Raw genomic sequence first — 16,646 nt, 5'->3', positions numbered from 1 at the left:
CAATCAAATGGTGAATAAGATACTCTTTAGGGTTCATATCTTTGTAAATCTGACTGTGATGAAGTCAGCGCTTCACCAGCCATGAACCTCACCGCACGTCACTGATATATATATATATATATATATATATATATATATATATATATATATATATATATATATATATATACATACCGTGTGTGTATATACATATATGTATATACAGTGTGTATATATATATATATAAACCGTGTATGTATATACATATATGTATATACAGTGTGTATATATGTATATATATATATTATGTATATACAGTATATATATATATATATATTCCTCGCGCACTAATTGACTGAAAGAATCAGCACTTTGTTATTGTTAACGATGGGAAAGTGCATTTTTAGACAATATGATTTGCCTGAGCGTCTAGGAGACACCGAGAGTAACAAGCGGTAGAAAATGGATTAGAAAGGACACATTTAAAAAAATAAATATTAAAAAAAAAATAATAATAATAATGTTTAAACTTGGGACTTCCCGCGGGCCGGTTTTTGAACGCTGGCGGGCCAGATTCGGCCCACAGGCCGTAGTTTGGGGACCACTGATTTAATTGGTATTTGTTTTATTGTGGTCTTTCTCCAGTTTTGCCATAACCACCGGAGTCTTTTTAATTGTGTGTAGGTAGTGTTTCAAGAATAATCCAATTAAATTCTGATGACAGTCCACCCATTAACAGTAATGAAAATAGCAACAAAAGCACTGGCTGAACTGAAACATACGCCGTACATGCATTTAACATATTTAGACACGTTCTGTTCTTTGAGTGCGCTCCTTGTCCAATGTTTGTCCTCGCTTGGTCAATGTTGTACGTTGTAAAGACAAATCAATCAATTCATGCCCAATATGTTTATGTGCACAGAAGAAAGTGGACATGGTGCCGGCATAAGGTCAGATTACGCTTTGGTGTGTCAGTTTCGTGGCTCGTTGATGTCAGCGAGACGGACCAAGGCTGTCTGCACGCTTGCTTGCTTGTGTTTGGGGGCTGCTTGAAGTGGATGATAAGGGATGTTGTAGAATTATTTGTAGTGGAGAAAATGATGCTTAGATATCAAACGCTGCCAACATGACCAGAAGGAAATGAGAGTATAGCTATTAAAATGTCTGTTATATTCAGGATCATTTCTTTTTATGGTGCATCGCCGTTAAATCATCCCCAATGCCTAATGTACAAATGCTGTAACCCTCATAGAAAACTGTATTGTCATCCTATGTTGAGTATTGGAATAATCTTTAGAGTTGCATACATAATAATATATACATACATATACACATATATATGTATATATATATATATATATATATATATATATATATATATATATATATATATATATATATATATATATATATATATATATATGTATATATATTAGTACAAAGGTGTAGTTAATCAAGTATTGACAGACTGCAGAACAAAGCAAGTAAATATGGAAGATGCTAAACAGCCCGTTGGCCTGTTGACCGACATAAAGTAGGACAGCTAGAATTATGCACAAAGTAAACTATAACCTGTTACTGCTATGTAACGTAAAACACACTTAAAACCTTAAGTATGGCAGTATGTGGAATACAATTATTGAATGAATTAGGCAAAGAAATATGATCACTAAATGAGGCTGTTCAAACTAGAATTGTTTACAAAGAACAAGGAAGAATAATGTTGATAAACGTCTTGAACCTTATTAAAAATGAGATATAACCCATCTCATTATGGCAATAATAACTGATCTAGCTGCCTACCAAGAACTGTTGTATTATTAAATTGTGTTACGAAATGAGAATAGGAAATGATCATATGTGTTATTACTTCTTTTCAAACATGTTTTAAAGACAAATGAGAATATGTAAACTAAATGATGCATCATATTGTGACTGAATACATGTTCGAAATTAACATAAACCAAACCAAACCACATCAAGATTGCAGTGGACAAGCGATGTGTGGTTTGAAACGCAAAGATTACCAGGCAAGGTAAAATGTATTTATTTTTTATTCCCAATCATTGTGAGTGCACTGTGACTGCACCACAGGGCTAGTGATAGTGTGTGTGCATGTCGGCAGGGCGGCTACAAATAAGCACAGTTCAGTATGTTGCTGTTATTGTTGTTGTTTTAGCTTTGTTATTAAATAGAAAGTTGATACATCACCCCCTTATTTAAATGAATGGTAAATGGGTTATACTTGTGTAGCGCTTTTCTACCTTCAAGGTACTTAAGGTGCCTTGACACTATTTTCACATTCACTCATTCACACACACATATATTCACACACTGATGGCAGGAGCTGCCATGCAAGGCCCTAATCACGACTCATCAGGAGCAAGGGTAAAGTGTCTTGCTCAAGGACACAACTGACGTGTCTAGGATGGCAAAAGCCGGGGATCAAACCAGTAACCCTCAGGTTGCTGGCATGGCCGCTCTACCAACCAAGCCGTATGGTCCAATTTACTTGATATAGAGTACTGTATAGCGCTTTATGCGGTGTTCAAAGTGTACAAACATTTAATAAAATATGGACTTTTGTCAAGGCTGGAACCCATCAATCATATGTATTTACATTGTTTGAAATTTGCTTCAATTTAAAAAAAATTTCTATTTACGATCCCCGGTCAAGAACTATTTAAGTTTGCAAATCGAGGTTCTCCTGTACGTTTACTGTAAAAAAATAAAATAAAAATAAAAAATAAAAAAATAAAAAAAATGAAATGCTTTAATTTCCAGTTATAAGAGCATCTCTATATATTTATGAACAACGTATATTTCATAATTTATTTTAAAGACATCAAAGGAAAAATGTTCATATGTCTGCTTCTTACAAACTACATCCTACTATACTACTTAATTATGTCAATTCAATACTAATGTGTACGGTAACACTAGAAGCTATTTTAAGCAATATAGACATGCCACTTAAGACTCTTGCCTGAGGCAGGTGTCATTGCTAAAAGACAGGGTAAGCAGATCTTCAATTGCACAACATTGACCTGCACACATGGTGAGATCTGCCAACCCGATCAAATTTCCCAAAGGGATGAAAAAAGTATTCTGATATCATTCCAGCTACCGTTATGTGACCTAAGAATGCATCCTTTAAACCCTTCTACGACTTCTTTCTTGAACTCAATCGCGTCTTTCACATCTTTATCAGAGTGCCGGAACTCTTGTGCTAGTGTAACGGAAGACATGGGCCATGTGTAGGCTACGCTTGTAAAACTCTCTCTCTTTAAGAGCAGTGCTGGCCACTGCGTTGATTCTCAGGCTGTTAGCCCGGTATCCAGAAAGCTCGTCTCTCATGCCGAACCCTGTTCAAGAACCATTTAAGTTCGCAAATCGAGGTTGTACTGTATGTTATCTGTAAAAAATAAATAAATAAAAATAATAATTTAAATGTAAATAAACCATGGACATTCAAAAAAGAAGTCAACAAAGACTGTCAGTCATCCGTAAACTTAAAGGATTATATGTTGCACCTAGCCTCCTGTTATTACTGTACCAAAGCATAGTTCAACCCATCCTTCGGTACTGTTCTACATGTTTTTTCACTATGCTTTCTGTAACCAACCGGACCAAACTCACATGCATTACAAACATAGCAGCTAAAATCATCGGCCTACCCACACCCAACATTTCAGATCTAAACCACAGGTCCATCATTCGACTGGCAAACACAATAGTCCAGGATATGAATCACCCACTACACCAATACATCATCTCGCTACAATCAGGACGCAGGTACAGAAATATCAAATTCCGGAGGGCCCGCCTCGGGAAAAGCCTTATCCCTGCAGCTATAGCCGCCCTAAACAGCAGGCCCAGCCGACCTGTCTGACAAGCCTGTAAATGTGTTGGTCATGTATGATGTCTTTTTGTAATTTGTGTTTGTGATGTGTAATGTCTATTGTTTAAATGTATGGCAGTGAAAATGAATTTCCCCAACGAGGAGGACCAATAAATCTAAATCAATCAAATCAATCTTTTTAATTTCAGGCAGCACGGTGGATGTTGCGAGGCACATAAACCTTGCATGTGCCTCACAATAAAAAGGTCCTGAGTTCGATCCCGGGCTCGGGATCTTTCTGTGTGGAGTTTGCGTGTTCTCCCTGTGACTGCGTGGGTTCCCTCCGGGTACTCCGGCTTCCTCCCACCTCCAAAGACATGCACCTGGGGATAGGTTGATTGGCAACACTAAATTGGCCCTACTGTGTGAATGTGAGTGTGAATATTGTCTGTCTATCTGTGTTGGCCCTGCGATGAGGTGGCGACTTGTCCAGGGTGTACCCTGCCTTCCGACCGAATGCAGCTGAGATAGGCTCCAGCACCCCCCGTGACCTCGTAAGGGACAAGCGGTAGAAAATGGATGGATGGATGTTTTAATTTCCAGTTATAAGAGCATCTCTATATATTTATGAACAACATATATTTTATAGTTTCTTTTAAAGACACCAAAGGAAACATTTTCATACGTCTGTTTCTTGGTGACGTCCCAGGTTCAAATCCCGGGTGGAGCAGAAAAGCAGGGACTGCACCAGGCGGGTTACACTAACATGTCATTTTGTACATGATTGATACAATCACATATAGGCAGGAAACAACAGTGTGGTGCGTTCAGCGCCATTCTGGAAACGTGGACTCTAAGACTCTTGTTGACTTTGATTGGACTATTTATATATGCTAAAACTTAATTTGGCTCTGTGGTGGCTGATTTTGCAGTCATAATCGTTTACAAAAATCGAGAGTGAGTCCCCACTGTGTGTTAAATTGTATGAAAACCGAGGTATCATTGCAAAACCAAAAGTTAATCACTGTATAAGAAAACTAAAAGCTAAAGTAAAACTGCTTTCCCTTTGAAGACATTCAGGAAGGTTTTGGAAGGTGTTTGCTAAAAAAAATCACCTTGTTTTGTTTTTTCATATTTAAGTGATTAGTGCATTTATTTTAACATTAAATTCCATCCATCCATCCATCCATCTTCTTCCGCTTATCCGAGGTCGGGTCGCGGGGGCAGCAGCCTAAGCAGGGAAGCCCAGACTTCCCTCTCCCCAGCCACCTCGTCCAGCTTCTCCCGGGGGATCCCGAGGCGTTCCCAGGCCAGCCGGGAGACATAGTCTTCCCAACGTGTCCTGGGTCTTCCCCGTGGCCTCCTACCGGTCGTACGTGCCCTAAACACCTCCCGAGGGAGGCGATCGGGTGGCATCCTGACCAGATGCCCGAACCACCTCATCTGGCTCCTCTCGATGTGGAGGAGCAGCGGCTTTACTTTGAGCTCCCCCCGGATGAAAGAGCTTCTCACCCTATCTCTAAGGGAGAGCCCTGCCACCCGGCGGAGGAAACTCATTTCGGCCGCTTGTACCCGTGATCTTGTCCTTTCGGTCATAACCCAAAGCTCATGACCATAGGTGAGATCGACCGGTAAATTGAGAGCTTTGCATTCCGGCTCAGCTCCTTCTTCACCACAACGGATCGATACAGCGTCCGCATTACTGAAGATGCTGCATACCGATCCGCCTGTCGATCTCACGATCCACTCTTCCCTCACTCGTGAACAAGACTCCGAGGTACTTGAACAAGACTCCGAGGTACTTGAACTCCTCCACTTGGGGCAGGGTCTCCTCCCCATCCCGAAGATGGCATTCCACCCTTTTCCAGGCGAGAACCATGGACTCGGACTTGGAGGTGCTGATTCTCTCATCTAACATTAAATTAGCAAATACAATCCAGATCCTTTCCAATGACACAATTGTCCAAGTCTCTGGTTAGCATTTTCTTGTTCCTTGTACTGGTAAATGTCTGTAGTGGTCCCCCCCCCCCAAAAGAAAAACACAACAGACTTTTTAAAGCTTTTGTGTATTGACTATCATATTCCTAACTAAAAAATATGCAAATGTGTGCAAATTGTGACTTTTTAGGGCAAAGGAATTAAACTTTCAGCCTGTTAAGAGTTTAAATGTATTTACTTATCTTTCACAGACACTCGTTAGTTTTTTTTGTCTTGTTCCTGTTTCTTAACCCTCTGGGGACATTCGATTGTAATCATCGTCAACGCCAACAGGACATACACATCCTTAGGTTTTTGAAGAGCGAAAAACAAACTTGGATTCTTATTTTTATTTTTTTTTTCATATTTTTTTGCTTAAACATCTCAATAAACTTCAGCCCTAAACAAAAATATCAAACATGCTTTCTTTTTTTTCTTTTTTTTTTTGAGCCTTTTGAGGTTTTTTTTTTTTTTTTATCAGATAATGCTGTGGGTTTAAATTAGCAAAATAACTAATGTTCTATTAAATTAACTAATTGAAAAAAGGATATCATTTGATCAAAAGGCATTTCTAGGTTAAAAAAAAAAAACTACTATCAAAAGGTTACATACCAAACAATGCATGTTTTGGTATTTGTGTTTATTGCAAAAGAGATTTTAGGAAAAAAACAAAAAGTAAAAGTTAAAAACAAAAATAATCCAAAATGTAATTTTAAAACTGAACGACTTCCAGTATATAGATGACTTGCATGTTAGCTTTGTGGTATTAATAAGGGTGCATGATAAATATATGACGGCTTATTATCGTCACACCAATAAATCCAATAATGTTAAGAATATCTCCGATAATCGATTAAAAGCAAACAAAAAAACAATTCTAAGAAGCGAGATTAGTAAGTGGGTTAGGGTGAGCAAATGCTTGTTTTTTTGTGCTCAGTGGCCTTGTGGTCAGAGTGTCCGCCCTGAGACTGGAAGGTCGTGAGTTCAAACCCCAGCCGAGTCATACCAAAGACTATAAAAATGGGACCCATTGCCTCCCTGCTTGGCACTCAGCATCAAGGGTTGGAACTGGGGGTTAAATCACCAAAATGATTCTTGAGCGTGGCCACCGCTGCTGCTCATTGCTCCCCTCACCTCCCAGTGGGTGAACATGGGGATGGGTCAAAAGCAGAGGATAATTTCACCACACCTAGTGTTTGTGTGTGACTATCGTTGGGACTTTTAACTTTAAATCAAGCAATCCTTTTCTACTACTCAATTCGTAAACTTCTCCTGAGTTCGTTGTAAACAAAATGGCGTAGATCGTCTGGGATTTCTTCACTGTTTCATAGGAAGACATGTTGCATTCTATTTGCTCCAAATGTTATGTATACATTCTGTGAGGAGAAAAAAACCCATTGTGCTTCATCACATTATAACTAGGTCTTGGAAGCCTGTAAAGATACCGGCAGCTAAATTAACCAGCCGCAAAGAAAGGTGTGCCCAAACTATATTTATAATCTACATTTGAAAAATAATAGAAATAAATATGTTAATCGGTTAACTGTATCATTCTTGAGAAGCAGGAAAGCAGTGTCAGTGTAAGTTAAAACAAAAAAAATCCTTAGTTTTTAGCGTCGACATTTCAAATTTTTCCTGTTACTTCACACCTATTTGCTCTTTTATTCCACTTTGTATGTGTTTTTCTGTTTTGCGATCCCAAAAGGGACAAGCGGTAGAAAATGGATGGATGGATGGAATGCGCGATGGTCCACTTTTTATGCGTTTTTCTGTAATAGCATTTTTGGAATGTATGGCACCGTTATGTCAGTGACGTGCCGTCACTGGAGGCAGGTGAGGCGGGGCCTCACCTGCCATCATGGAAAGAAAAAAAATATAAAAAGAAAAAAAAATGATTAAATTGTTATATGTATTCAGTGATTATACTATAAAGTTATTTTCCATTTAACTTCACCAGTTTTAAATTATTTTTATTCAAAATCGCGGAATTTTCACATTTGCCGTTCAAATACTGAGAAGAGACGGTGCGGTGAGCAGCAGCCAGTTGAGGCACGTCACTCAGTTGTGCCTCACCATGGATTGCGGACTTGGCTAACTGCTGGTCTGCTGTGCAGTGAGACCGTATTGCTATATGAACTATATTATACATTTCCATAGTTTAGTTAGCTGACGTATATAATGTACAGTGTATTTTGTCAACAACTGTATGTGTGTAACGTATTTCTTGTGCTGAGCAATCATAAAACTGCTGCGAAGACGCACTGTGTGAGGCTCGCGTAATCCCGCCTCCTGGTGCCGGTTATTGCACCTCCGCCGCAGACTGCACCCCCCGACGGGAGCGCCACACCAACCAAAGCCCACACCCAAACCCTCCACGTGCAAGACCGAATCCACCCAAAAAAAGTCACTTAACAAGAAGCCAAAAAGTGCAAAAACAACAATGCTTGCGCCGGAGGAGCCGTGAACGACTGCAGGGACACAACATTAGGTACACCTGCAGACTGCAGCACGGATTTCATATTTCATTCATTCACGACTCCTCCAACACGAACACCACTGTTCCCGCACTTATAAGTAAAGGTAAGACCATAATAACCTTTTTTTTTATTAAATGTGATTTTTTGTGTGCTACAGTTTGTATGTGTAAAGTTAAAGTTAAGTTAAAGTACCAATGATTGTCACACACACACTAGGTGTGGTGAAATTTGTCCTCTGCATTTGACCCATCCCTTGATCACCCCCTGGGATGTGAGGGGAGCAGTGGGCAGCAGCGGCGCCGCGCCCGGGAATAATTGTTGGTGGATTTAACCCCCAATTACAACCCTTCATGCTGAGTGCCAAGCAGGGAAGAATGCTGGTATGAGCTTTTAAACATAACCCGTTAACTGCTGCCAATCAAATGGTGAATGAGATACTCTTTAGGGTTCATATGTTTGTAAATCTGACTGTGATGAAGTCAGTGCCTCACCAGTCATGAACCTCACCGCACGTCACTGCATTATGCGTGGTATCAAATATGGCACAACCGGGGCGGTATAGCTCGGTTGGTAGAGTGGCCGTGCCAGCAACTCGAGGGTTCCAGGTTCGATCCCCGTTTCCGCCATCATAGTCACTGCCTTTGTGTCCTTGGGCAAGACACTTTACCCACCTGCTCCCAGTGCCACCCACACTGGTTTAAATGTAACTTAGATATTGGGTTTCACTATGTAAAAGCGCTTTGAGGCACGAGACAAAAGCGCTATATAAATATAATTCACTTCACTTCACTGTTACCGCTGGCTGCACTCCGGCATCCCCTCCTCTAAAATATCAAATAGTTTTTTAAAATTCTGTCATTTCAAAATGAAAGGTCTATATTGTATAGAAGGTGAGATGGAACAGATGTATGTGTACCAGAGATGTTACAATGAACTATTCCGTTCCAGGATATCTCCGCCATCATAACAAACAACTGCATCATTGCAGAGAGGCATCCTCTCGTGCATGTGAAATCCCAGACATAGCTTCTGATTGGCTGAGGCAAAGAAAATCTGCATTTTAGGCCCCACAACCATTAACATAAATCACTGTTGCAATTAAGAACCGGTTTATCTTAATTACAGAACTAATGAGACGAGTCCCACAGGAGCATGCGGATCTCTTTGAGGACATCGAGTGAGGAGTGGCGACATGACGAGAGAAGTTTAAGTCAGAGTCAACTAAATCTGCAATCATGTATGTACTAACACTGATGAGTGCTGTTGCAGACAAGAAGGGGTACCGTTTACACAAGTGCTGAAGCACCCTTGGACACTCTTATGTTGCTACGAGAGTAAAAGGAAAAGGGCACACATGCGTCCTCTGGAAGCCTTGCCCTTCCACCTTTATGTGCTGGTGCTGCATCACCCTTCAACTTCCATTATCTTTCAGACTTGTAATAATTTGATCAAGCCAATGGGCTCAACCCCATGGGGGCTTAGTGCAGTGCAATAACTTATTTTTAAATGACTGGGAATACATAGCACCACGTAATTAATGTCTTTTTAATGTTCTTGTCCTCTGGAGCTTAACTTGTCCCCTCAACTTTGCAACAAACACACAACGGCAAAGCATGTTGCGGTTTACAAAAAAAAGTAAAAAAGAGTGACTAGAGTGTACGTGTGTGTGTATATATGGAACTACTACACAACTTCTCTTGTACATGCCATTGCTCACAACGGATATGCCCAAGTTTCATACATGGAGGTAAATTCCTTCATTTAACATTGAAGTCAGGCGGTGACACAGCAGATGGTCCAAAAATGACTATCTCCATCACCCCAAATTCCTGTTGTAACTAAACAGTGCCAGAGCCTTTTTTAGCCAGCTGGCAAAACTGTTAGCACTGATGTCGGTCCATCTTGGCCATCCTGGGGCTTGACGAGGGCATGCAGAGTTTATACTTCACACATTACTATAATGCTCTGCATGAGTGTTTGTTTTAACAACACAGTTTAAGTCAGACCTGGGAAATAGTTTGGACTCGGGGGCCACATTGAGAGAAAAAAAAAAAAAGGTACATCTGATGTATATAGGGCAGCACAGTGAAACAGGGGTTAGTGCGTGTGCCTCACAATGTGAAGGTCCTGGGTTAGATCCTGGGCTCGGGATCTTTCTGTGTGGAGTTTGCATGTTCTCCCCGTGACTGTGTGGGTTCCCTCCGGGTTCTGCGGCTTCCTCCCACCTCCAAAAACATGCACCTGGGGATAGGTTGATTGGCAACACTAAATTGGCCCTAGTGTGTGAATGTGAGTGTGAATGATGTCTGTCTATCTGTGTTGGCCCTGAAATGAGGTGGTGACTTGTCCAGGGTGTACCCCGCCTACCGCCCGAATGCAGCTGAGATAGACTCCAGCAACCCCCGCAACCCCGAAAGTGACAAGCGGTAGAAAATGGATGGATGGATGGATGGATATATATATATATATATATATATATATATATATATATATATATATATATATATATATATATATATATATACACACATGTCACATGTGAGCAGAAATAGACAAAGGAAAGTCTACCTTATGGAAATATCAGGTTCAAAGCCATGGCAAGTTGTTCTCCCGACAAAAAAATGACTATATTTTGCTGTGAGAAGAGGTGACATCCCTGCAGCAAACGCCTGCTGCGCGTGTCGTTCAAAGGTGGGTGGTGCGTCATTTCCGTGTTCAGATTGTGGTTAAGGTGCAGTGATAACATGACATTTAGATTTTTACTGTGACTGCTTCAGTCGGTAAGATGACATCAAAGCTCAACAGAAATGAAAGACGGCCGGCAGGATGTCGAGAAGAGACTTTTTTTTTTATTGCAAACAGTTGATCCGACATCAAAACATGTCAAGATACTTTCTCAAACCAATCACACACTTTTCCGGCTTCAAAACAAAAGCGCTACACTATCAATTTGGTTTAACTACGTTAAGGGTTTATCCTTAACGTACGGGCTTAATATTTGCTGCTACACATACCAAAATAAAGTAATAATGTATTGTTGCATCCAGAAGAAAACAAACAAAGTCTGACACTCTTTATAGCTTTAATGGCCAAGTTTATGCCAACAACGGGCCCAATTCCAACAAGTATTTCCTCCGTCCACACACGTCTGCCTCCGTGCTTCACTACTAGACACACAACACTTGTTCATTCTTTGCAAACACCGTGTGTTCACAGACCAGGGGAAAAATGACAACAATAACACACTAGCATACACATTAACACCAGCCATGTACACAGGGTTGTGGGGGGGGAGGGATGTTTCTGGCTGGCTGAGATATTGTGTAAATTATGTTCTGGTCAACTCTCAATATTACATGTTATTAATAATTGAGAAAGTTAAAACATTGTCATGCAGCAATATGAAGCCAGCCCCCTTGCAAATTATCTGTCTAGGGTACGCATATTAATGATGAAAAATTATACCTATCTGCGATTAATTGTGATTAATTTTGAGTTAACTATTAACAATTTCATTAATTGCAATTCATATTTTAATTGTTTGACAGCCCTAATATATATGTATATAGTGGTATATATATATATATATATATATATATATATATATATAAATATATATATATATATATATATATATATATATATATATATATATACATAGGAGTAATCTGTAAAAAAATTTAATACAATTATATATAATATATACAAATTTAATATATATCAGGAACACTACAACAAAAACAATAATGTCTGATAGAATGCTACTGAAAGAGATGCCCAGGATGCACATGCAAAAAAAAAAAAGTGGGATTTACAATGAACAATAAAACACTGAATATTAACAACATGTGAACATCACTCCTCTTTTACTTCTCAGACTACCCCCTCAATCAACATCTATTACAATGAAGCACAACGCAACAAAAATGCAACAAACATGACGAAATATGAACGCAATGAGTAATAACCACCAACAATCTACAAACCCCGTTTCCATATGAGTTGGGAAATTGTTAGATGTAAATATAAACGAAATACAATGATTTGCAAATCATTTTCAACCCATATTCAGTTGAATATGCTACAAAGACAACATATTTGATGTTCAAACTGATAAACATTTTTTTTTTGCAAATAATCATTAACTTTAGAATTTGATGCCAGCAACCCGTGACAAAGAAGTTGGGAAAGGTGGCAATAAATACTGATAAAGTTGAGGAATGCTCATCAAACACTTATTTGGAACATCCCACAGGTGTGCAGGCTAATTGGGAACAGGTGGGTGCCATGATTGGGTATAAAAGTAGATTCCATGAAATGCTCAGTCATTAGGGCGAGGGTCACCACTTTGTCAACAAATGCTTGAGCAAATTGTTGAACAGTTTAAGAAAAACCTTTCTCAACCAGCTATTGCAAGGAATTTAGGGATTTCACCATCTACGGTCCGTAATATCATCAAAGGGTTCAGAGAATCTGGAGAAATCACTGCACGTAAGCTGCTAAGCCCGTGACCTTCGATCCCTCAGGCTGTACTGCATCAACAAGCGACATCAGTGTGTAAAGGATATCACCACATGGGCTCAGGAACACTTCAGAAACCCACTGTCTGTAACAACAGTTGGTCGCTACATCTCTAAGTGCAAGTTAAAACTCTCCTATGAAAGGCGAAAACCGTTTATCAACAACACCCAGAAACGCCTTCGGCTTCGCTAGGCCTGAGCTCATCTAAGATGGACTGATACAAAGTGGAAAAGTGTTCTGTGGTTTGACGAGTCCACATTTCAAATTGTTTTTGGAAACTGTGGACGTCGTGTCCTCCGGACCAAAGAGGAAAAGAACCATCCGGATTGTTATAGGCGCAAAGTTGAAAAGCCAGCATCTCTGATGGTATGGGGGTGTATTAGTGCCCAAGACATGGGTAACTTACACATCTGTGAAGGCGCCATTAATGCTGAAAGGTACATACAGGTTTTGGAGCAACATATGTTGCCATCCAAGCAACGTTACCATGGACGCCCCTGCTTATTTCAGCAAGACAATGCCAAGCCACGTGTTACATCAACGTGGCTTCATAGTAAAAGAGTGCGGGTACTAGACTGGCCTGCCTGTAGTCCAGACCTGTCTCCCATTGAAAATGTGTGGCGCATTATGAAGCCTAAAATACCACAACGGAGACCACTGGACTGTTGAACAACTTAAGCTGTACATCAAACAAGAATGGGAAAGAATTCCACCTGAGAAGCTTAAAAAATGTGTCTCCTCAGTTCCCAAACTTTTACTGAGTGTTGTTAAAAGGAAAGGCCATGTAACACAGTGGTGAACATGCCCTTTCCCAACTACTTTGGCACGTGTTGCAGCCATGAAATTCTAAGATAATTATTATTTGCAAAAAAAAAAAAAAAAAAAGTTTATAAGTTTGAACATCAAATATCTTGTTTTTGTAGTGCATTCAATTAATTATGGGTTGAAAAGGATTTGCAAATCATTGTATTCCGTTTATATTTACATCTAACACAATTTCCCAACTCATATGGAAACGGGGTTTGTAATATACAGGTAAAAGCCAGTAAATTAGAATATTTAGAAAAACTTGATTTATTTCAGTAATTGCATTCAAAAGGTGTAACTTGTACATTATATTTATTCATTGCACACAGACTGATGCATTCAAATGTTTATTTCATTTAATTTTGATGATTTGAAGTGGCAACAAATGAAAATCCAAAATTCCGTGTGTCACAAAATTAGAATATTACTTAAGGCTAATACAAAAAAGGGATTTTTAGAAATGTTGGCCAACTGAAAAGTATGAAAATGAAAAATATGAGCATGTACAATACTCAATACTTGGTTGGAGCTCCTTTTGCCTCAATTACTGCGTTACTGCGGCGTGGCATGGAGTCGATGAGTTTCTGGCACTGCTCAGGTGTTATGAGAGCCCAGGTTGCTCTGATAGTGGCCTTCAACTCTTCTGCGTTTTTGGGTCTGGCATTCTGCATCTTCCTTTTCACAATACCCCACAGATTTTCTATGGGGCTAAGGTCAGGGGAGTTGACGGGCCAATTTAGAACAGAAATACCATGGTCCGTAAACCAGGCACGGGTAGATTTTGCGCTGTGTGCAGGCGCCAAGTCCTGTTGGAACTTGAAATCTCCATCTCCATAGAGCAGGTCAGCAGCAGGAAGCATGAAGTGCTCTAAAACTTGCTGGTAGACGGCTGCGTTGACCCTGGATCTCAGGAAACAGAGTGGACCGACACCAGCAGATGACATGGCACCCCAAACCATCACTGATGGTGGAAACTTTACACTAGACTTCAGGCAACGTGGATCCTGTGCCTCTCCTGTCTTCCTCCAGACTCTGGGACCTCGATTTCCAAAGGAAATGCAAAATTTGCATGGTTGGGTGATGGTTTGGGGTGCCATGCAGAAGAGTTGAAGGCCACTATCAGAACAACCTGGGCTCTCATAACACCTGAGCAGTGCCAGAAACTCATCGACTCCATGCCACGCCGCATTAACGCAGTAATTGAGGCAAAAGGAGCTCCAACCAAGTATTGAGTATTGTACATGCTCATATTTTTCATTTTCATACTTTTCAGTTGGCCAACATTTCTAAAAATCCCTTTTTTGTATTAGCCTTAAGTAATATTCTAATTTTGTGACACACGGAATTTTGGATTTTCATTTGTTGCCACTTCAAATCATCAAAATTAAATGAAATAAACATTTGAATGCATCAATCTGTGTGCAATGAATAAATATAATGTACAAGTTACACCTTTTGAATGCAATTACTGAAATAAATCAAGTTTTTCAAAATATTCTAATTTACTGGCTTTTACCTGTATGTCACTTTTCTGCAGAATTTGTTTCCATGTCTGTCCTCGACACACTCAGGCTGGCTGCTCTGGAAACAAACTCCACCCACACTGCGTGGTGCCTCGTCTGCCTGGACCTGCTGTGACGTACATTACCGTAATAACTCGTATATCACTCAGATTCTAACTACTGAAATACTTTCTATGGTTAAAGACTTACAGTAATTTGAAAACAGCACTGCACATCATAATGGCGGCTACAGTTTCTATGTTAAACGTTTAAAAACATTTTTTGGAAACATTCGGCAGGCCAGATTGAAAATCTCAATGGGTTGTGAGCAGCCCGCGGGCCGTATTTTGCCCAGATCTGGTTTATATATAACATCCATTTTTATTTGCAAACAAAAGTTCCCTCCCTAAAAATTAGTCCAACCGCTTACAAAATCCTGTACCTCCAATTGAATTTTGGAGCGGTTCTCAACGATCTTCTGTCAAGATATTTTTAACACAACCCCTGGATGATTATCAAAATAGAAGAATAAAACAAACTGAGATAACATCTGAAACAACTTAAAATTATTCGCTTTTTTTTCTTGTCCTGTCCAGCCACTCAGGAAAATCATATTGTTGATGTAGATGCCCATTTTTACTGTACATATTTTTATTTATATTTATATGTAGTATATCCATTCACTGAAATGCTTCCACTTTAATCCACTTAAAGAGCACCCGTGATGAATTTGGTCTTCTCTGAATCATAAATGTTGTTGTGTACCTAATGTTGTGACCGGCTGAATCTATATAATGTTTAAAACAGACTAAAAAAAACGTTATAAATGTGACTGGAGCACATTTACACAAAATGTACATATCCAATACACATTATCCACACCAGAAGAAAGTGATTCTCCTGTAATTCCATAACAAAAATCATTTGAGTATTAGAGAGTTATTCATTTAAGTCCATGTTTGTTAAAATATACATGGTACTACACGTTACAGGTAACCATCCCAGATGTCATTAGAAATCCCCTGGCAATCACATAATCCAGCCTAACAGCTAAAGTGTTGTGCCAAAAAAAGGTTAGCTCCAATAAAATCCAACCTTACAAAACAGTAAATTTTGTTCTCCAAAAAGTCATTAACATCTTGGTTTATTTGCCTTGGCAAAAATTGCTAGAGGGTCTTGGAGTCATTTCTGTATTTTCATGTCAGTTCATAGATAAGGCAAGAAAACGAAGGTACTGGGCCAATCCAATATTGAGAATCCTTGCCTGGATCAACACCAAAATCTAATACAAGCCTCCTTGTCCCAAGGTTGATCTGTCCATCAATTTTCATGGAAATCCGTTTACCAGTTCATGAGATATCCTCCTGGCAGATAGACAAAGTAACTGGCAGGCACAAACATCGCATCCTTGGCAGGGAAAAAATCAGTTCAGGAATATGTAAGCAGGATCGCTGCTCCAGCCTTATCAGCTCCATGCAAACTGCAGCTTGGACACGTCTTCTCCACAAAATCTGTCACATTCTACAACCTACAGAGTTCTGA

General features: G+C 39.6%; 1 protein-coding gene across 1 annotated transcript in view; it reads right to left on the bottom strand.

Annotated features, from left to right (window-relative positions):
* Positions 1-16,646, bottom strand: part of cdh23 (cadherin-related 23) — a 626,035-nt gene that overhangs the window by 334,735 nt on the left and 274,654 nt on the right. The gene's annotated exons all lie outside the window — the stretch shown is intronic.

This window comes from Nerophis lumbriciformis, linkage group LG02 (assembly GCF_033978685.3).
Source record: "Nerophis lumbriciformis linkage group LG02, RoL_Nlum_v2.1, whole genome shotgun sequence".
Classification (NCBI taxonomy): domain Eukaryota; kingdom Metazoa; phylum Chordata; class Actinopteri; order Syngnathiformes; family Syngnathidae; genus Nerophis; species Nerophis lumbriciformis.
Note: the sequence above shows the minus strand (reverse complement) of the source record. Positions and strands in the feature narration are given on the sequence as shown.